This window comes from Benincasa hispida, chromosome 7 (genome assembly GCF_027475165.1).
Source record: "Benincasa hispida cultivar pf3 chromosome 7, pf3_genome.v1.1, whole genome shotgun sequence".
Lineage (NCBI taxonomy): Eukaryota > Viridiplantae > Streptophyta > Magnoliopsida > Cucurbitales > Cucurbitaceae > Benincasa > Benincasa hispida.
This window is the reverse complement of record NC_143484.1, coordinates 41,041,382-41,064,475: the sequence shown is the minus strand read 5'-3', so window position 1 is coordinate 41,064,475 and position 23,094 is coordinate 41,041,382.

Sequence of the window (23,094 nt, the reverse complement as noted above, 5' to 3'; positions counted from 1 at the left end):
ATAGTGCTTCGTCGAGCTTGGGTGACCAATCCTTCCTAGAGGTACTGACTACCTTCTTTAAGATAGTTTTGATCTCTCGGTTAGAAATCTTTGCCTGCCCATTAGTCTGTGGGTGATAAGCGGTTGCAACTCTATGGCTGACGTTAAATTTAGTCAGCAGGTTAGTGATTATGTGGTTGATGAAGTGAGAGCCTTCATCGCTGATTAAAGCCCGTGGCATTTCATATCGGGCAAAGATATTCTTCTTGAGAAACTTTGCCACTGTGGCAGCATCATTCTTGGCACATGCGATGGCCTCAACCCATTTTGATACATAATTAACCGCGACCAGGATGTAGTGATGACCTTCTGATGGTGGAAATGAGCTCATAAAATCGATTCTTCATACATCAAATAATTCGACCTCCAAGATTGACATCAAAGGCATTTCATTCCTTTTAGACATATTCCCCGTTCTCTAGCATCTATCGCACTGAACAACGTGGGCATGGGCATCTTTAAACAGTGTTGGCTAGAAATAGCCACTCTGTAGGACCTTTGCGGCAGTCCGCTACCCCCAAAGCGTCCTCTGTAAGGGGATTCATGACAAAGCTTCAGAATGTGTTTGACTTCATGCTCAGGACCGCATCGATGCAAGATGTGATCAGGTCCAAGTCGATATAGGAATGGGTTGTCCAGAAATAAAATTTGACATCATGTCTTAGCTTCTTCTTTTGCTAGTAAGTATAGTCCTCTGGTACTTGGCCACAAACGATGAAGTTTACAATGTCCGCATACCAGGGAACATTAATGCCTACTGACATCAGCAGCTCATTGGGGATTCTTTCTTCAATATCTTTTTCTTTCTCCTAAACCTTGCAGTTTTCCAATCTTGATAGATGATCAGCGACTTGGTTTTTGGTGCCCTTCCGATCCTTGATTTCTAGGTCAAACTCTTGCAGGAGCAACACCCACCATATCAGTCTCGGTCTCACATCCTTCTTTGTCATCAGATATTTGATCGTAGAGTGATTAGTATACACCACAACGTTTGTTTCGATTAAGTACTGTCGGAATTTCTCCAGTTCAAATACTACTGCGAGCATTTCCTTTTCCGTGGTTGTATAATTCTCTTGAGCATCATTCAATGTTTTACTCGCATAGTAGATAGGATGCAAAACCATGTCCTTGCGCTGAGTCAAAACTGCGCCCACAGCATATCCACTAGCATCTCAACGCAAATGGTCGCGTCCAGTTCGGTGCAATCAGAATGGGTGCGGTGATGAGTGCATCTCTCAATGTGTTGAATGCTTCAGTGCATGCATCATCAAAATTATATTCACAGTCAGCTTCAAGGAGCGCACTTAGGGGCCTTGCGATCTGGGAGAAGTTGCGAATAAATCTTCAATAAAACCCAGCATTCCCAGAAAGCTCCCAAGTGTTTTCACGTTCACTGGTGGGGGTAGCTTGGAAATTGTGTCGATTTTCGCCTGATCAACTTCCATCCTTGCCTTCAATATTTTATGACCTAGTACATTTCCTTCTTCAACCATAAAGTGGCATTTTTCCCAGTTCAGAAAAAGATTCGTTTCCACACATCTCTTCAAGACTTTCTCAAGGTTAGATAAACAGGAGTCATAATTATTGCCGAAAACTGAAAAATCATCTATGAATACCTCGACTAACTCCTCCAAGTAATCTGAAAATATTGCCATTATACATCGTTGGAAAGTGCCTGGCGCATTGCAGAGTCCAAACGGCATGCGACGGAATGAAAACGTACCAAATGGGCACGTGAAGGTTGTCTTATTTTGATCCTTTGGCACAATTGCAATTTGGTTGTACCCTGAATGCCGTCAAGAAAAATAGAAGAATTCATTCCCAGCAAGTCTGTCTAACATCTGATCAATAAACGGGAGTGGGAAATGGTCCTTTTTAGTGGCCAAATTTAACTTGCAATAATCTATACAGATTCTCCACCCCATGGTTGTCCTTGTGGGAATTAATTCATTCTTGTCATTGGTGAAGACTGCCATCCCTCCTTTCTTCAGAACACACTGCACTGGGCTTACCTAGCTGCTATCAGATATCGGGTAGATGACACCTGCATCCAGTCACTTCACTATTTCTTTCTTCACAACCTCCCTCATGGCAAGGTTCAAGCGATGTTACCTTTCTATCGATCCCGTTTTTCCTTCTTCTAGACGAATCTTGTGCATGCAATACGAGGGACTGATTCCTCGAATGTCTGCCAAGGTCCATCCTAAAGCCTTTGCGTTGTTCTTCAGGATCTGGATGAGTGCATCTTCCTTCTCCTTACTCAGCGAGGCAGATATGATAACAGGTAACATGTTATTACTTCCTAAGTAAGCATACTTGAGGTGCACAGGCAACGACTTCAACTCTAACACGGGTGGTTCTTCCAAGGATGGCTTAGTGCATTGCGATGTTCGTTCAGATAACTTGAGTGGTTCAAAATTTGATTCAACTTGTATTGCGGTGCAATTCTCCTCCCACATTGCGCCGATTCCAAAATCTTCTTCCTCCAACTCTTCTAGGGGCTCGTGCCAAGGTTCTTCCTGCAATTCCTCAACATATTGGCAATTCTCCAAATCACTTGGGTACTTCAACACATTAAGAACATTGAACTTCACTTGCTGATCGTCAACCCTGATGGTGAGTTCTCCTTTTTGTACATCGATTAGTGCTCGCCCTGTTGCAAGAAATGGGTGACCCAAGATGATAGGCACTTCTCTATCAGCTTCATAATCTAATATGATAAAGTCCACAGGGAAGATAAACTTATCCACTTGCACGAGTACATACTCTATTTTGCCCTCGGGATTCGTTATCGATCTATCGGCCAACTGTAATGTGATCGTGGTTGGTTTTGCGTTGCTGATATTCAGCTTCTTGAAGATCGACAAGGGCATTAGATTTATGCTCGCCCCTAAATTGCATAGCGCGTTTCCGACCTTCTTCCCTCCTATTGAGTAGGGCAATGTAAAACTCCCAGGATCTTTCATTTTGGTGGGAATGTTGTTTTGAAATAGCGCACTGCATTCATATGTTAACGCAACTGTTTCATTCTCCCCGATCTTTCTTTTGTTAGCGAGTATATCCTTAAGGAATTTTTCATAGCTCGGCATCTATTCCAGAGCTTCTATTAAGGGAATATTGATGTGTAGTTTCGGAGAACATCCAAGAACCTCTGAAATTGCTTACTATCATCTTTCTTCTTTAGCCTGGACGAGAAAGGTGGAGGATCCCGCCATACTTCTTGTTTAGTCGGTTGTTCATCGAGGTCCTGTGCTTTCTGTGTTGTAGTGACTGGAGGTTGCATTGATTTAGAATTCAAGTCTTGATGAGATTCATCTCTTGTAGATGTACTTACTTCTGAACTGGTAATTTTGCCATTACTGGTTGATTGGTCATCATTGACGGTTAAATCCACTAGTCTTGTTATTGAATCTAGAATTGGTGGCACAGGGGCTATTGTTTTACCACTTCTTAATATCACTGCTTGACATTGCTCTTTACCTCATGGCCCCGATGCTCCTAAACTTATAAGCAGCGTACCGAGTGCTTTATTCTTCAACTCAATCACAAGCTGTTCAATCTGCTCTTCCAAATCTCTAAGGGAAGCAGCTTGCGACTGTCTAATTTCCTCGCTCTTTTCGATATAATGCTTCAATGACATCTCTAGAGGCGAGGTACTGCAAGAAGTATCAGATAAGAACGGTTGGTCATAGGGTGGTATACTTTGAGAATTGCCTGGGCTATGGTCTGGATTAATGAAGATCAGAGGGTTGACTCGTTTCCCTTGATAACGGTTCTGATGAAAACTGTGGCTCTCCTGGTTGTGATTCCCATCCCAACTTAAAGTTGGTGATTCCGCAAACCAGGGTTGTAGCTGTTGCCAAACAGTTCATTGTAGACAGAGTATATAGATTGTTGGTTCCACAGGTAGACTTCTATTGGATGTCCCTCTCCACATCGAACGCAATTCGTTGCAACCATGTGTGTCAACGTATTGACTTGCTCTGATCCTTGAGAGAAATGTCTTTGTTGATTAGCATAGTTTGAAGGAGTGAGGTCATTGTGGTCATTTGATCTACCAGGGTGCTCATTTCATCAGTTGGCACAACGACACCTTCTACTCTTTCTTGCTTCAAACCTCTTTCCTCAAGCCCGATATCTAACCATTCATCTGAATTTCGCGAAATGCGATCTAAGATGCTTTTCGCTTCCGTATACAATCTGTCCATTAATCCTTCTGCTGCGGGGGCATCGACAACTGCTTGCGTAGATTGATCTAAGCCATTGTAAAAATTCTCCATCAGAATGCAATCAAGAATCCCGATATGTGGATAATTCACTAATTGTCTGAAATACACCCAGGCGGTGTTCAAAGTTTCGTAACCCTTTTGTTCAAAATTCTACACATCCCTCCGTCTCCTTGCATTGAGGCTGGAGGGAAGAATCTATTCATAAATCTTTCAACCAACTATTCCCATGCATTAATCTCATTTGGCTCTAACGACTGAGCCCACCTCTTTGCTTCATCCCGCAAAGTATATTGGAAAAGATATAATATAAGTCATTCATGAGTCACACCAGGCATAGAGAATGCGCTGCACATGTCTACAAATCTCGTCAAATGAACATGTGGGTCTTCTCCTTGTAATCCTCCAAATTGCCCCGCATTCTGAATCATTTGTAGCATAATTGGTTTTATCTCAAAGTTCACATTCTCTTCAACCGTAGGTCTTGAAATTCCTGGCGAGAAGTTATAATAATCTGGCACCGCATAGTTCTTCATAGGGACGTTGCGGTCAGTAGCAAGAAAAATTGGATCTTGCGCTGGTCGGTTCACCTCGTGATTCCCTGCGGGTGCCTTATTGTTATCAACCACATTTCTTCTTAGTTTAAGTCGGCCCTGATGTGCTCTTGCGCGAAAAATATACCGGATCTCTGGGTCAGCTTAGAATTTCTGGATCACTCCAGTACTCATAAACCGTCAGACTACTCTCCGCGATAAACAGCCAGTACAAAAAGATCTATCCTGTAACATATCACAAACGTATTCAACAATAACCGTTACCAATCCCCAGCAATGGCGCCATAAACTTGGTACGCAAAATTTGAGATCTTGAAAATAAGCATGTGGACAAATATGGATAATGATGAATGTGAATCATACAAGCTCATGTTGCCATAAACTTGATGACTTGGAAAGATGGAGATGGAGTGTGGATGTCGTGTTATGCTTATTTACACTTTATGCGATACTACTTCTAGATGTATGCATTATTAATGAAATTCTTGTAGTATGCTATGCATTGTCACAAGTTTCCTTGCGCTGAAACCAAGTATAATTCCAACGGAAGTTTCTCGGAGTGATTCAAGGTCGAACTCAGGGATTGCTTAGTTAATGCATTACATTCGTGATACATGCGACCGGGGGTTTTTCAATTAATAAAAGTTATGTTTATACATGTATTTAAAGTTGCGGTAAAGTAAAATTGTGTGGTTACGTTAATAAAAGAAAGTGTGATAAAAGTAAACCTAAGCTATTATGATATAAGATACAGGATACATGATACATGATACTGAGATTGAGACTGACTGTGAAGATTATACAAAGGATCGTGGTATGCAGTGGAAAGTCTTTATGTATGAAACAGAAATAGAAAAGATAACTAATATGAACATCGCAAGTTATTAATTGCATTAAAGACATAACTACGGTTCTGCTTTCCCTTGGCGTACACCTCTCGGTGATCGATCGTGTTCCCACATCTCCGTGGTGAAACAAGGATGAACATAATGAATGCAGGGTTGCTTCCATCTCTGGAAGTATTTCTCGCTTTAGTTAATGCATTTTTCTAACCTTCTCTCGACAGGAGAATGGCATCTTCACTTCTGCTCTCACAGGTGAAGATGCCGTCAAACATGCTCTAGCTAAACATATTTATTTCCTTAACACAGATTGATTTACTTGTTAGATTCATGCTAATTACCAAGGGATTAAGAAAATATCGTGGAGAAAGGGAATTACGGATGAACGGAAATGACAGAAAGATGGAGATGGAAATGATCATGACATTCAATACTAATATTTAGTGTCTGATACATGGTGTGAATGATAGACTAAGAAGATGAATACAATTGACAGAAGAGTGCCAATGTCTTGACATAGATCTGAACGGTGGATTTTCTTGCCGGTGTATGGAATGGATGAAGAGAAGAGCTTCCCTCTCAGGCTTGCTCGTTTTGTAGAAGTGACCTTGGTACAAAGCTTCAACGGCGGGGATTGAAAGGATTTGCCCTGAGACTCACCTCTCGGCCTTGTCTCTTAAATCTTCCTGGATCTTCTCCGATCAGGCTTTTCAGACCAGTCTTTCTCTCAATATACAAATATCAAAATATTCCCCTATCAAGTATATATTCTCAGTGGAATGGCCGGAGCTATTTATAGGCTCAGCTTTGACTCTCTGACTTGTGGATCCCACTGTATTGTTATGGCAGCTTCGAAAATGGTGGAGTGAATATTCCTTCTGTTACGCAATCAATCCCTTAAAAAATGCACAACGGTCAGCTATACATGCGTCAGAATCCTCCGTAATTGCGTTGCTTTTTACATCTTCGATCGTTTACCCGCATGCGGTGTTGATTTTGATTACCACATGCGATTGAGATTGCAGTAATCGCTTAGCTCTTGATCGATTGTCGCATGCGTCGTCATTGCGTTGATCGTCTATTCATTCCTGAATGATTGGCGCAATGCGACGTAGATGCATTGTTCTTTTTATCTTGAGCCATGAATGCATGCGGTGACTTGATTTCCTGGCAAACAGACTTGAAATATTCTTTTCAACCATCGCAATGGTGTCAGTGGGTGTATTGACGACAATTTATAATTCTTGCATTTCTTAGCTAATTTCTATGCAATTGACGCAACTTTTCTTTTTTTTTTTTTGGCCACAATATCTAAATAAAACAGTATAAATAACTTGTATTTCTACAAGTTATCAGCAACCCAGTTGTTTAGAACGTGAAAATTGTAACTCCCTTGTGTAAACCCTGAACCCTAGTTTCCTTACTTAAATGTGATAATTGATAAGTAATTTGTATGTTAGTCAAGATTAAGAATAAGTTAATGATATATTGTAGGGAAAGTTGGAGAATGAGAAAAGTAAATAAGAAAGCTCTAAGTGTTGAAATAGGGCTTTGAGTAATATGCAAAAGAGCACTTGGTGAAGGAAAATTGGCTAAGTATAGAAGCCAAAATGGGCCATACGTTGGGAGAATTGATGCGTAGGTGCATAAGGCCTTGTGGGCAAAAGCCATGCTCTATCGAGGTTAGTAGAGCGCATGATAGGCATGGAGGATGATGTTGATTTTATACTAAGTGTTTGGCCTTAAGTAAGTGAAAATTTGTCTAAATGAAGGAGCCATGCGTTAAGCATTAGGCATTTAGTGTGCGACAACCAAGGTTTATAGAGGTTAGTTAAGGCTATGATGGGCATGAGACCATGAGACAAGGTGTTGGCCAAAGTGTTTGCCATGCGCTATCATAGGAAATGCGTTGATCAAGCCATGAGAGGTTAGTGGGCAAGGTTGTGTATACGGCAAGGCAAGGCCTTAAGCGAGGGGTTGTGAGGTGTTGGCTAAGCAAGCATTATGAGTAAGGGAGGCCAAGGTGCTAGCCTTAGGCAAGGTGATGGGCGCAAGGCATGCGATGGTCGAGAGGGGCATGTGAGTAAGGGTAGCATGTGATGGAAAAGGTGCATTAGGGCCATGCGATGATCTTGAGACTAGGTGTTGGGTGCAAGAGGGGCACTAATGCATGCGCGGACCAAGTGGTGTAAGCATCCAAGTGAAACTATTCGTTAGTAAGATGATGAAGGGCTTATACATTGGTGATTAGGGGAAACTTTCAGCTTAATTACCGACTGTAGTGGCCATCTGTTAGGATTAGGAGAGTTAAACCCATTTAAGGCCAAGTTGGCAGCCTAAGATTAATAGGGAGTCATGTAGAATTTAGTATAAAAAGAAAGGTTGAATTCATAAGCACAGTTTGAGCAATCCAGTCGTGCTATTAAGGTGATTTTAAAGCCATTTAAAAGTTTGGTGAGTCTAGTTAATGTACTAGGGTTGCTGGAAGAATCTTCAAGGAAATCAAGCTAAAATCTAAAGAGGTTGTAAGAAGGTCGAGCTCCCGGGTAAATCTAGGCTAGTGTTGAAGATTTAAAGTTTCCAGCCAAACCATGAGAAATTGTGAGCTCAAATTTTAAGGTAAGGATGTTAAGACGATTTTGAACAAGTTTGTAGAAGGAAATTTTCTGATAAAAGGCCTGGAAAATCAGTTTTTTGAATTATCAATTGAATTTGGAATTTTGAACAAGCAGACAATTGCTTAGGTTGAGCAAACAAGCAACTTGAAGAACCAGATGGTGACGCTGGTGAACGCACGAGCGGAGAGCTAAGTTGCGTGCAAGGGATGCGTTGGGCTGGATGCAAGGATGCACTGAGATTAGCGTTGGCAAAAATCCTCGCGGGGTTGAGTCCCTGCCCCAATGTTTGACCGAGGATGGGGGTCAAATTGGGGATCCTAACCCGACCAGGGCAGGGACAGGGAGGGTATCCCCACTCTAACCCTATCCCCAATTAAATATTTTAGTTTTTTAATATATATATAGGGGATAGGTCCCTGCTAGACCTGTTTCCCCAGCGGGGAATCCATGTCCCCATCCTTGCCTTCAATTGGCGGGGACGGGGGCGGGGATGGGGTGTCACACCCCTCACAGATAACCTTTTAAAAACTTGCAAGGAGGTGTGACCACAACAATTACTAACCCTCTTGCTGGTACTTATTGCCTACTAACCTGCTTAACCCGACTTAGAACCTTCAAATGCACATATATAAATACACTAAATCATCAACTTGAGAATAAATGACAACCATTAAACGAGTTATACATTACTCTTCAATAATACAACTTATACACTTTACATAAGCAGAAAGCCCATCACACTCAACTAGTCCCTACTAGACATAATACATGTGTACTACTTATTACAAACCCCTCACATAGACTTCTAACATTTTGGTCTTGAGTGGCAGAGCAACAGCAGAGTCAGTCTTCTGGGGAGTGACCATTACCTGTGGAGAAAACATTTAAACAAGGTGAGCTAGAAGCCTAGTGAGTGATTAACCTTTGAACATACAAGACATATACATCAGTCATGTTTAACAAGGAGATTATGAAATGAAAAGCGTTCCTAAGAATGAGAAATTAGCCAAGCAAGTAATCATATAAAACTCTTCTTACTAGAATTTAACCATAACAAGGGCGTTATAAGCCTCAACTCTGGGAGACCCGTAGGCCTCATCTTCTACATTAAATAGCTTTACAAGAGAGCGACTCCTCTAGTTTGCTCTTATACATAACCTTACTGAACCTCAACCTGGTTGGGGGAGGGACCCTCCGGCCCAACTACCACTAATACCTTAGTCAAGGCGTGTCACTCATGACCATTACTTAAACCATTAACTGTAACTCATCAAACAACTTCATAACACTTGAAGCATAAACATGATAAAGTTTTGTGGATACTTCCTGAACCTTAGTTGAGAACGAGCATTTATCGCTCAAGCCCCCAACGTCTGTATCACGCAAGAGACCCATACTTCGACCTTGGTTACTAAAATATGGCCTAGAAGACCCACACATTGGCCTCTCACTTATGGCCCAGGAGACCCATACTTTGACCTCTTCTTCCGAACCTTCTATGTGCACGTGGAGTTATTAAATACGGTCAACGCCTTAGGTACTTCTTGGACACCTTCCATGCTTTCAGTGTCCGACTTGCTAAGATATAACATGTTTAACATCATATCTTTTATAAGCCTTCCAGATCATAGCTTTACACTTAGCGTTTGTGGAAACTTAGCTACAGTCTTTAGAATGCATGCTTCAAAATAGGATACCTTTTTGCAATAAGGCTATCATGTCACCTTGGCATGCGATCGACCAAGCACATAATTGAGAATGATGCTAAGCAACCTCATATAGCTTATTTGCTTGGGACCTATGAACTTATACACAATTAACAATGAATGACGTAGTTCATCCCTCCTCATAGTCCCTGTTAATACGGAGCCAACTCAATGCATAGCATTCTTTATTAATAAGTTTGACTGAAACTTGACTTCATTTATTGGGATGTGGACCCTTTATCCATCACCTTCCTAGTCATATTGACCCTATGTGTACGTAGCTAGGATTCTGCATCAACCGTCTCTAAGCTCGATTACCGCTTCGAGGTATTGAGCTAAACATACTTTACTAGGAGTCCTTCACCTAGACCTCTCACTTAGCTTGTCTTATAGACCTAGCTTTCCCTAGTAACATATGCTTCCCAAGTAGCATACACTAACCATTCAAATTCTGTCTAGGGAAACATACCTCATAAGCACTAGACATTAATTACTTAAGAACATCATGCCCGAACCATAACTATCCATACTCTATAAATTATTAATCTACCAAGCATTCATAAACATCAATAAGGTAAATAGCTAGGTAAACATTTAAGGCTGGCTATCAATAAGTGACTTTTCATAAAAGCATAACTTGTTAAATCATTCATAAACGTTTATAAGAATTAGAGTCACTCACAACATTTAGGAAATCCCTTTAATATTGATGAGCTTCTCCTACTAATGTCAACCCTGTGAACACATGAAATTACTTTAGTTACTAGTCACGGTTTCCCTTTTTAGACCCACTTTTAGAATTAAGCTCACATTTATACAATTCGCTTTCAAATCTTCTTAACTTACCTTAGGGCATCGGGTACCTAGTCGAATTTAAAAGAGCTTAAACTTCAGCGAGTTGCCTCCTTTCTGACGTCCACAACCAACACTTAGTAGGGTCTTTGTGATGTCAAGCCCACGTTTAGCAAGTAGTTACCTGTTTGCCCAACAAATTTCAAATTCAGCTTCTAATGTCAATAGCTCAAAATACATAACTCATTTTAAGAAAATTCCCTCTTCAACATGCTCGGAATCGTGTTGAAAATGATACCTTAAAGTTTCAGCATAAAACTCTTTGTGGTTTAATCTGGAGCTTTAAATCTTCCTCATAGGGCCTTAGCTGTGAGGCTGCCTGCTTGTTTAACACTTTCTAAATTTAGATTCTAAAATATGTAACTCAAACTCCAAGCCTAATCTTGTAAAAATTCCTTCTACAAACTTACTCATAAGGGTGATAACAATGTTACCATAAATTTTCAGCTTAAAATCCATGTGGTTCAGTCTAGATCTACGTTTCTTTGTCGAGTGCACGGAATGCCCGAAAAATGAACCTTCGACTCTTCCTTCCTTCTCCGGACCTCTTTCTATTGAGATCTCCCTTCCAAAGGCTCGATTTCAGAGAGTAGACTTGTAGAGATTTCCAACGGTACCAAGTTTATCCAATTTTCTTGAGAAAATCATCCCAAAACGAGCCCTAGAAGTTCTTCTCTTTTTTTATACTACCGTCCAGTTCTTTACTTGAAATCTCCTTAAGCCACCTCACCCATTAGTGGAGATTAAGGGCTGAGATTAAGCCATCTTTCCAAGTAACTAAAGGAGAAGTATAAAACTGAGCGTTTCGAGCAACTCGTTTCTCGCTGAGGAAACTCGATGGGGAGAGGTCCTTACTCGACAGACATTTTCAGGACTCTCTGTTAAATACTCGATGGGAGGACTCGCTACTCAATGAGAAACTCAACACTGGGAGCTCGCTTAAAACGCACTCCTTACTCGACACTCAAACTCAACACGTGAGCCTTCCTCACTCGTCCTCGACACTCGCCTTCTTCCTCGCTCACACATACTCAACACTCGACAACATATACTCGATGCTCGACCCTTTTTGATTACTCATACTCGACGGTCGCTTCCTTCCTTGCGCACTTATACTTGACGCTCGACAACATCTACTCAATGCTCGCCTGGCGCTTACTCGATGTTCAAGCTGAAGGAACTCTTATACAAGAGTACCTTTGAGCGGAAGCAGATCTTTCCAAAAGCATTGGGAAAGAATTACCATATTTATATTCAAACAAATATATATGCATCCTACTGTAAATTACCGGCATGCTTTAAGATTAAACAACCAAGAGAACAAGGAAACTTACCAGTTGAAGAATCTTTCTTCTCGAAAAATCTCACTTTCTCCACAAACGGATGCTCTCGCTCTCGCTGGAACGACAACCTATTGTTCACCAAATGTTCGATCGTCTACCACGAACGACCACCACATAAATAGATGAAGAATGGGGACGACACCACCATTTAGAACCCTTAGTATTCTCGGTGTGAGAATCCAAAGAGTGGGCTCTATTCGGATTTCGTAGAGGGGATGAGGAAAAGAGATCGTATACAACGATCAAGAAAGTGGGAGAAAAGCGATTCTATCGTATAGACAAAATGCTTGATTGTTTAGGTGAAGTACACGATTGTGTAGGAAAAGGTCAACGATCGTCTATATGATCGTTTAGTAAATGCTCGATGCTTGATGATCGTTTAGGAAAAGGTAGGTGATCGTTTAGAAAGAAACACGCACGTGTAAGCGATCGTGTAGTAAACTCGAGCTATCGTATAGTCTCTGATTTACTAAGTGATTGGCCACAAACACCTTTGTGAGCAATTAACCGTGTTCTTTGCAAAATGAAAATAATTTTTATTTTATTCTTCAGTTATGAAAACCGAATGGAACTCCCCACTAACGCACAGTTATGAAGAAAAAGGAGACTAATTATCCTATAATCGTCCAATTAATAAAATAATAAACATAATCATATTATATTCATTAACCTATAGTTTAATATCAGATATAAACCATAGTGTTTTCTCCTCCATTAGATATAAATCCTATTTATATCCATTTTCCTCCAATTAATGCATCTCATACATAAAAGTCAATCATAACATATATAATTAACTAGTTCAATCATATCATATTTAATCAAACTCTCTCTTGTCAATTTGAACATTTCAAACTGACCCAAAAACTTATTCTCAACCCATTGAGCTACCAAGGGGACCTTATGGACCCATGGCTCGAAGCTTCAATGGTACGCGAATAGTTGACTAAACTCTTAACCCACGAGATCTGATAACTTGTAGAAATACAAGTTATGTATGCCACCTTATCTAGATATTGCGGCCAAAAGTTAGTAATTATGCGCCAATTGTATGAAAATTAACCTAGTATGTCAATAATTATAAATGTTTGCAATTACACCCACTAACGCCAAAAGAATGGAGAACAAGCCAAACTTTACTCTATTTTACAGGAGACCAAGTCACTGCTTGCGCTCAAGGCTCATGAGAAACTAATCAACGCATCTCTGTCACATTGCGCCCGTCGATCAACCATGAAGAGAGATTACCGAAGTAACGGCGCAATGCGACAGTCGGTCCAAAGTTATGCTTCGTCCGCATGCGGTAATAAAAACAAACACCGCATGCGAACCCATGATCGAAAGATACAGCTGAGCAACGCAAAGGCAGAGGATTGAGACATGTGTACAACTAACTGTTGTGCAGATTTGACGGTCCGATTGCATAACATAAGGAATAATATCCCTCCATCTTCGGAATTTCCATAACAAAAGTGGGGACCACAAGGCCGGAGTCAAAGGATCTGCTCCTATAAATACCCCAACGAATTCAGAGAAAATTATGCTATTTGATACTGGGCAAAGTGCTGTAAGATTTCAGAGAGAAAAAGGCTGAGCTGACTGCTGAAAAGAAGAAATCCGGGAAGAGAAATAGATAAGGCCAAGAAGTAAATCTCAGATCTGACCAGCTGTATACCTAATCAAAGTTCTGTGCAGAGACCCCTGCTACTGGTAGAGCAAGCCTGAGAGGGAAGCTCTTCCTGCCATTCAAACCATCAGATCCGGCAAGCAGATCTCCATTGAATCTGTGCTTGAGACATATGCATCGGATTGTATCTGTTCTATCTCTCTTTCATTGTATTCCATATTTTCTTTATCTCTTCATTCACATATCATGTATCAAACACTTAGTAGAAATATTGAATGTTTCGATAGATTTCGTTTACCATTCTCTATCTGTTTCCGTTCACCCATTAGTCACTTTCTTCATGATGTTTTCTTAATCCCTTGATGAGCAATATGAATCACCAAGAACTTAATATGTATTAAAGTTATAAAATACATTTAGCTAAAGCATGCTAGACGGCATCTTCAGCTATGAGAGCAGAAGTGAAGATCTCATTCTGATCTATCGAGAGAAGGTCAGAAGAGTACATTAACTAAAGCGAGTAGTACTTCCAGACATGGAAGCAACCTTGCGTTCATTACGTTAAACTCTGTTTCACCACAGACATGTGGGAAACGCGGCCGATCACTGAGAGGTGTACGCCAAGAGAAGAGCGGAACAGTATTTATACCTTTAATTCAATTAAGAACTTGTGTTGTTTGTAATACTTATCTTTCTCTTTCTAATCTGTTCACAAGACTTGTCGTCGTATCCCACGTCTTTGCATAATCTTCATAGCCAGCCTTAATCCTAGTATCTTGCACATAAAACCTGTATCTTGTAACATCTAGTTTAGATTTATTGTATTTCCATGTTTTATCGCATTCTACTGCTTTCCTTTATTTTACTGTAATTTACATACTGTACACACTTTTATAAAGAATTGAAAAACCCGGTAGCATATACCATGAACATACCGCAATAACCAGCACCACTTCCCTATGTTTGACCTCGGATCACACCGAGAAACTTGCGGTGGAATTACACTTGGTTCCATCGTAAGAAAACTTGTGACAACGCAGGGCATACTACTTGAGCATCTCTAATTAACAGATAAATAGTAGTAGTATCGCATCATCATGAGCATTGAATATCATACATACAAATCATGCGTTACAAGTTCTACCATCCGTTAATTGCCAGGTATTCCACTAAAGACCGACAACTGAACTCTTCTTACCACAGATATATTTCTGTGTCCATCAGATATAACCAATCAACATTACGATAACCCTTCACATATGCTCATAAGTACAGCTGGGCCAATTTACCATTTTGCTCCTGTAGTTACATCTAACTCCTTAAGTTCCACTGATTCCTCTAATGAACAACAAAACACACTCCTACTATGTGTGAACACCTCTCGGGCCATGAGAAGGTGTGTGGCGACACATCGTTCAAGCCTCGGATCAGCTCTTAAAGGAGCAATCTATCTACTTACCCCTACTTCGGGGAAGAAGTGAGTTCCATCTTATATAGCTGAGTTCCCAACTCCTAAATCAGACGAATCCCCAAAGTGGTAGGTTTGAGTCGGCAGCCTGGCCACTCGCACCCATGTAAATAAGAGGACTGCTCTCAATGGCAAAAGTTCCCAACTCACTTAGGATTGAGGTCATGTTACCTATGGTCATCGTAGTGAAGTAAAGTCTCTATCATGAATGTCGTTATATAACGAGACGTTAACACTTCGTGGTCAGGTCTTATACAAACTCTTTGTATAAGATGCCCCCGCTCGCATGTCCCTACACGAATGATCAGGATCAAACCATCTTTAGCAAGTCATAACACTTGTGACTCTTGGGCTCCTTGGAGTTTGCCACAGTACCATTATTGTCACAATAGAGAGTGATGGGCCTAGACATGTCTGGAACAACTTCTAGGTTTGTCAGGAACTTCCTGAGCCAGACGGCCTCCTTAGCAGCTTCACAAGCCGCTACGTACTCGACCTCCATCGTGGAGTCGACGATGCACTTCTGCTTAGTGCTTCGCCACACTTCAGCTCCGTTAAGAGTAAAAACTGACCTTGAAGTGGACTTGCGAGAGTCCTTATCAATCTGAAAGTCAGAATCCGTGTATCCAGTAAGGATCAAATCCCTAGATCTATACACGAGCCTGTAGTCCTTTGTTCTCCAAAGATACTTGAGGATGTTCTTAACTGCGGTCCAGTGACCCTGGCTTGGGTTAGACTAATACCTATCGACTATTCCCACAACATAGCAGATGTCTGTCCTAGTACAGAGCATCGCATACATCAGACTGCCAACAACAGATGCATGTAGAACCCGTCTCATCTCCTCAACCTCTTGAGGCGTCTGAGGACACATGTCCTTAGACAAAGTGACTTCATGCCTGAATGATAGTAGTCCCCTTTTGGAGTCCTGAATCGAGTACTTGAGCAACATCTTGTCAATGTACGATGCCTGAGACAGTATTAGCACTTTGTTCTTATGATCCCAAAAGATCTATATACCCAGAACAAACTGAGCCTCTCCTAAATCTTTCATTTGGAATTGGGTCACTAGCCAGTTCTTAACTGCAGTCAGTAGACCTACATCATTCTCAATGAGTAGGATATCGTCTACATATTGTCGAGGTTGATACCCTAAAGTCTCGTGTCCTATAGTTTGTAAAAAATTTGTATGAACGCTTGTGATGTATAATATATGATATTTTACTTCACATCTTGATTTTTATCGGTTAATTATTTTATTTTCTTTACCACAAACCAATAAACCTAAAATCCATGGTTATTTGTATATAACTTAAGCATGTATGTGGTGACATATAAGTGGATCATGTCTTGAGTGATAACCAAAATGGTCTATAGTATATGGATATAGGAGGAAAACCTTATCCTGGTAACACTACAGATGCAACCCGCTTTGTGGAATGGTCACAAGTGTTGTGACTTGTCTCAAATGGTTTGATCCTGATCATTCGTGAAGGGACATATAAGCGGGGGCATCCTATACAAAGAGTTTGTATAAGACCTTACCACGAAGTATTAACGTCTCGTTATATAACATCATTCATGACAGAGAGTTCACTTTACTAGGATGACCATAAGTAACATGACCTCAATCCTGAGTGAGTTGCGAACTCCTGCCATTGAGGGCAGTCCTTTGATTTGTATGGGTGCGAGTGGTCAGGTCGCCGACTCAAACCTACCATTTTGGGGATTCGTCTAATTTGGGAGTTGGGAACTCAGCTACACAAGATGGAATTCACTCCTTCCCCGAAGCAGGGGCAAGTAGATAGATAGCTTCTTTAAGGGTATATTCCAGGACTTGAACGATGTGGCACCACATACCTTCTCTTGGCCCGAGAGGTGTTCACACATATTTGGACTATGTTGTATTGTTCATTAGAGGAATCAGTGGTACTTAAAGAGTGAGATGTAACTATAGAGGCAAAACGGTAAATTGGCCCAGTTGTACTTATTAGCATCTGTGAAGGGTCATCGTACTCATGATTGGTTATATCCGATGGACACAGAAATATATCTGTGGTAAGAAGAGTTCAACTGTTGGTCTTTAGTGGAATTCCTGGCACTTAACAAATGGTGGATCTCGTGACTAAAGAGTTTAGTCAGCTATTCACGTACCATTGGAGCTTCAAGCCACAGGTCCATAAGGTCCCCTAGGTAGCTTGGATAAAGTCGAGAATCAGTTTTTAGGTCAGTTTGAAATGTTCAAATTGACAATAGAGAGTTCGATTATATATGATATAATTGAATTGGTTAATTATATATGATATAATTGACTAAATGTATGAGATACATTATTTTGGAGGAAATTAGATATAAATATGATTTATATCAAGTAGAGGAGAAATTACTATAGTAGTTACATGATATCAAACTATAGGTTAAGAATATAATATGATTATATTCATTTATTAATTAATTAGTTGGTTATGTGATAATTGACCGAAAATTTCTCCTAGATCGTGCGATAGTGGGAAGATTAATTTCGGTTATTGTAACTGAAGAATGAAATGATAATTGGTTTCATTTTGCAAAGAGTTCAAAAAAATTGCTCAAGGTGTGGAAACGTAATGATCGCTTAACTGAGAACTTATACGATAGCGCCTTATCGCCTAAACGATCGTACACCCCGCGTACTAAACGATTGCACAAGTTTTCTAAACGATTGCTTAGTTTCTCTAAACGATCGCTTAGCACGCCGAGTTTTCTAAACGATCATTTACTAATTACTAAACGATCGCTTAGTAAAACCTACACGATCGTGTACCTTTCTCTAAGCTACAAGCACCCGCTATACGATAGCTCTCTCCCACTTTCTTGTCGTTTTACACGATCGTCCCTTTCCTTCTTCCTCTACCAATTCCATCAAAGTCCACTCTTTGGATTCTCACTTTGAGAATACCAAGGGCTTTAAGTGGTGGTGTCGTCTCTGATCCTGCTTGTTCGTGCACTACCATTCGTGTAGATGATCGTGTTGCTGGTAACCGACTGTTTGCTAGGCGATAAAGACCATAGAGGGTTTGCTTCCGCTGGATTGAGTTCGAAGTGAAGACAGTCTTCAACTGGTAAGTTTACTCAATCTGTTCTTATTTATTTGTGTAAGCATGCCTAGAATTAGTGTGGAATTGCATACCTATTTGTTAGAATGTGTGTGTGGTAATTCGATCACAATGAAATAGGAAAGATCTGAACGTGCTCAGGGATGCTCTTGTTTAAGAGTTCCTTCACATACAACACTAAGAAAACTACTAAACTGTCGACGATCTTCTTGTAGGCACAAGGTTCATCAACATTTTGGTCAAAGCCATAAGATTTAATTGCAGTATCAAACCGAATATTCCAAGATCGAGACGTTTGTTTCAGCCTATAAATGGACCGATTCAGTTTGCAAACTTTTTGCTCTTGACCTTGGACAATGAATCCCTCAGGCTGCACCATGTAAATGGTCTCCTTAAGATTTCCATTCAGAAAGGCCGTCTTATTGTCCATTTGCCAAATCTCATAATTATAATAAACGGCAATAGACAGAAAGATGCGGATCGACTTTAACATGGAAACAGGCGAGAAAGTCTCCTCATATCAACTCCTTCCGCCTGGGAATAACCCTTTGCCATAAGTCGAGCCTTGAAGGTTTGCACTTTCCCATCAGCACCCCATTTGCGCTTGTAGATTCATTTACAACCTATAGGTCTTACCCCATCAGGCTGATCTATAAGATCCCAAACTGAGTTGAAGTACATCGACTCCATCTCGAGATCCATGGCTTTGACCCATTCATCCCGGTCAACATCCTTCTTTGCCTTCTGATTAGACAACAGATCCTCAACGTCACCATTAGCTACCATAGCGGGGGTTTCTATGAAACCCAGATAGCGAACAGGTGGGTTCGCAACCATCCCACTACGTCGAGGTTCCCTCAACTCTTGTTGATGAAGCAGGCCTTTCAACAACTCTTATTGAAGTTTAGTAGTTTCATTGGAAAGCTCACGTAACACGACTTTACTACGTGGAGTGTGCTCCCTAATATGATCCTCCTCCAAGAAAGTAGTATTCATGGAAAAAAACACCCTATATTCTGATGGATCATAAAAATAACCTCAAGGCAATATTCGCACACCGGTAAAGAATTTTCTTCTAACTCGCTTAGAAGACCATTCTTCATCAATCTCTCAATCCTATTGAGATTGATGTGCCTTAATTGAAGGTGCCAAAGTTGAGAATTTTCTTTTGAAAAAATTCGTTGACGTTTAGATTGAGTTACGACAGATTTAAACATCTCTATGTTATGGAAGGAACTTAAGGCTAACGGTCTTAGCACATACAAATTATTTTTCAGTTTAGTTGTACAAATCTCAACTCCATTTTTATGAATAAACACTTTATCCACATTAAACGAAAGAGTGTATTTACATTGTAACAGACACTTTACAGAAATTAAGTTCCTTTTCAACTCAGGAACTACAAAAACATCTTTTAAAACAAGAAATCTATTCTGTAAAGTTAACTGGATTCCTCCCACTGCCACAAATGAGACGTCTTGCCCGGTGCCTACTCGCATCGTCATCTTACCAACCTCTAGCTGCTCCAGGATCTAATCCCCTGAAAAAAAGAACAAACGTGATTAGTGGCGCCCGAATCAATTATCCAGGCAGAATCATCATTCTCTACTAAGAAAGTTTCTAGCACAAGTAAATCATATTTACCTTTGTCTGCCTTGGCCTTAGCCTTGGCTGCCTTCCTTTCCTTCAGCCAGCGAGGACAATTCCTCTTCCAGTGTTCGTCTTGGTTGTAGTGGAAACATTTTCCTTTTTCAACCAGCGGCTGACGCCTCCTCTGGGCGACAGGTGGCGGGTTAGCAGGCACTATCCCTTTCCCCTTACCACCCTTATTCTTCTTCCCCTTTCTAGAGTTAGAAGTAGAAGGTGCAAACTTCGTCTCTAAAGTCGAACCTCGATGGAACGTCCTAGAAGATGAAGCAACATTTTCCTCACCCTTTTTCCTCTCCTTACTTTTTAGTAAAGATTAGTATGTCTGCAACTCGTTGAGGAGAGTTGTAAGGGTATATTTCACTTTGTTAAGAATCATATTGCTAACAATGTGGAGGATGCTCTCTAGCAATGAATGCAGGATTATACTAACCTGACTACTCTCATTGATTTTAGAACCATTCATCTCCACCATGTTAAAGTAGACCATCATGTTAAGCACATGTTTGATGGAACACGAGACATACACAATGGAATAAGGATCTAATTACACTCTAATTGCTTTTATTAAAAGGAAAATAGCATGCACAATGAAGGAAAAAACAGTAAATAAAAGGGATGGGATACAACCTTTGTAGCTCCCGAACAACGCTTTTCCTTGCTGAATCTCGACCCGAACTCTTCCGGACCACCACTAGAGTTGACCTACTATCCTCTGGACTTAGAATCGGGTTGTAGAACCTGATGAATGAAGAACTCGAGAGAGAGAAAGAGATGGAAAAATAAATGGAATTTTGTGGTTTGGGTTTTTATTTTTCCAGCAACATTTTGAAAACTAAAAATGGCAAAAAGTCAAAAGTTTTTCATCCAAATTCAAAAGCCCATATTTATAGAAAAGGGCCATGTAACAATTGCATGAAATCAATTCATAAAAACCCAACAATTAAAATCTACTATCTATGTGGGCTTAATGTCTCTACTATAAGCCAACACCTAGCCCACTATTTTGTTAGTGGAATTATCCAACAAAAGTTTAGATTTTCCCATTAACTTTAGTCAAAGGGCAAAATAGTCATTTGGTCAAAGTCCAAAGTCAACTCTTTGACTTTTTACATCTTTGACCATTTCCATTATTTCCAAGCTTCCGAATGTGAACATATTCATATTCTTGATATTTAAATCACATTTAAATATTAAAGCTGTATCTCTAAACTGAAAAACCAACCATTATATCATATATACTTGTCGATTTCTCTCTCTTCACTTAATTCGAACAATTCGAATTATTCTATCATACTGTTCTAAGTTTATTCCATATGAGCTAGTAGGGGAACTTAATGGACCTACAGATCATGGGCTCCAACAATTCTAACCGATAAAACTCTTTAACCTAATTAATCAACATTTGTTAACTAATGGGTCATTCCACTAAAGTCCCGTAGTTTCACTCCCTTCACTGTAAATATATTTCTGTCCATCTGATATAACCATAATCAATAAGCTGATCCTTCACAGGTTGTTCGTAATCTCAGCTGGGTCATAAAAATTGTTTTACCCCCAAGACTACATCTTGTTCCTTAAGTTCCACTGATCCTCTAATGAATAATTGGTTTAAGGTCCAACCTATAAACCGAGGGGCCCCTTGTTCAAGACCTGGATTCAGTACTAAAGGGAACAACCTATCTACTATCCCTATAACGGGTAGGAGTGAATTTTGTCTTGCACCCTATCTTCCCAGCTATCCACTTGATCTTACGCCTGGAATAGGAGGCTTATTGGGCCAGCGATGATGAGCTGCCCTCACCTATGCAGATCTAAGGATAATTCCGAGTGAACAGGAGTTCATAGTTAGCTCAGGATTAAGATTAAGTTACCTAGGTCATTAATTAACGAAATAGTCAGTTTTATACGTAAAACGACATTTAAAACGTAAAAAGTGACTATTTCATGGTTCAGTCTTATGAAAACTTATTGCATAGGATGCCCCTACTCACATATCTCTATATGAATGATTTAGAATCACATCGTTTGCACTAACTACAAAGTGGGCCGCATCCATAGTGTCCCTAGAATAAGGCGTCCAACCTCATTCATATACTATAGATCATTTTGGCTATATATTTGAATTTGATCCACATTTATGTCACTACATAAAGTTCAAACTACATTAAATAGCCTCAGGACCTTAGTTTATTGGATTCAAGATTACAATTTCAATAATAACTTTATCAAAAAGCAAAACAGAATATGTTTATTAATTTACAAACTAGGAGTTTTAGGACATAAAATCCAACAATGCTAATGAACACAGGTGACTTCCTCCATTTTGGAGTTGAAAATGTATTTCAGAGCCTCATGCATGAGCTGTCTAGATGATTGTCCGAATATCCCCCGCAGGGACTCCATGATCTCATGCGCTGAGACCATGGGCTCATGCTTCTTGGCTAACACGTCACTCAGACTGGCTAAGATATAGGCTCGGGTCTTCTCGTTTTCCCGTGTCCATCGCTTGTACGCCTCCCGAACATTTTGAGCGACTTTTGGAGCTAGAATAGGAGTTCCGTAAGGGCAAACATGAGATCCTCGATGATGAGTATTGTCGTGATCATATGTTTCCAACTTGAATAGTTGTTGCCAATTAGTTTTTTGGCGCTTAACAATGCAATTGTGGTTGTAGCCATTTTTAAAACCGTTGCTGAAAAACAAACAAACTTTTATAAGACTTTGCTAAACCACATGTCAACCAATTAGTTTTTGTAAAACAGTTTCCAAGTACCCTAAGTGATGAAGACTTCTATTTTGCAATGATGCCCCAACGAGGCAGGACAAACGTTACCGATGGGGTGATTAGATGCCCCTTCACTGGGATGAGACATTCTCAACCATTAGGCAGAACCAACTCTTGGAACTGAACCTACTAGCCACCATTTATTTGGTCCAGAACTGTTAACCCTTAACAATTTTGCGTAAGTGTGACCCTTTGTTTTCAGCCCCAGAGTCTCGCCTCAATGCGCCCACCGTAGGGAAGAAGCAGATTAGGATAAGAGACTAAGTAACCTTATCCTCTTACAGAAGAT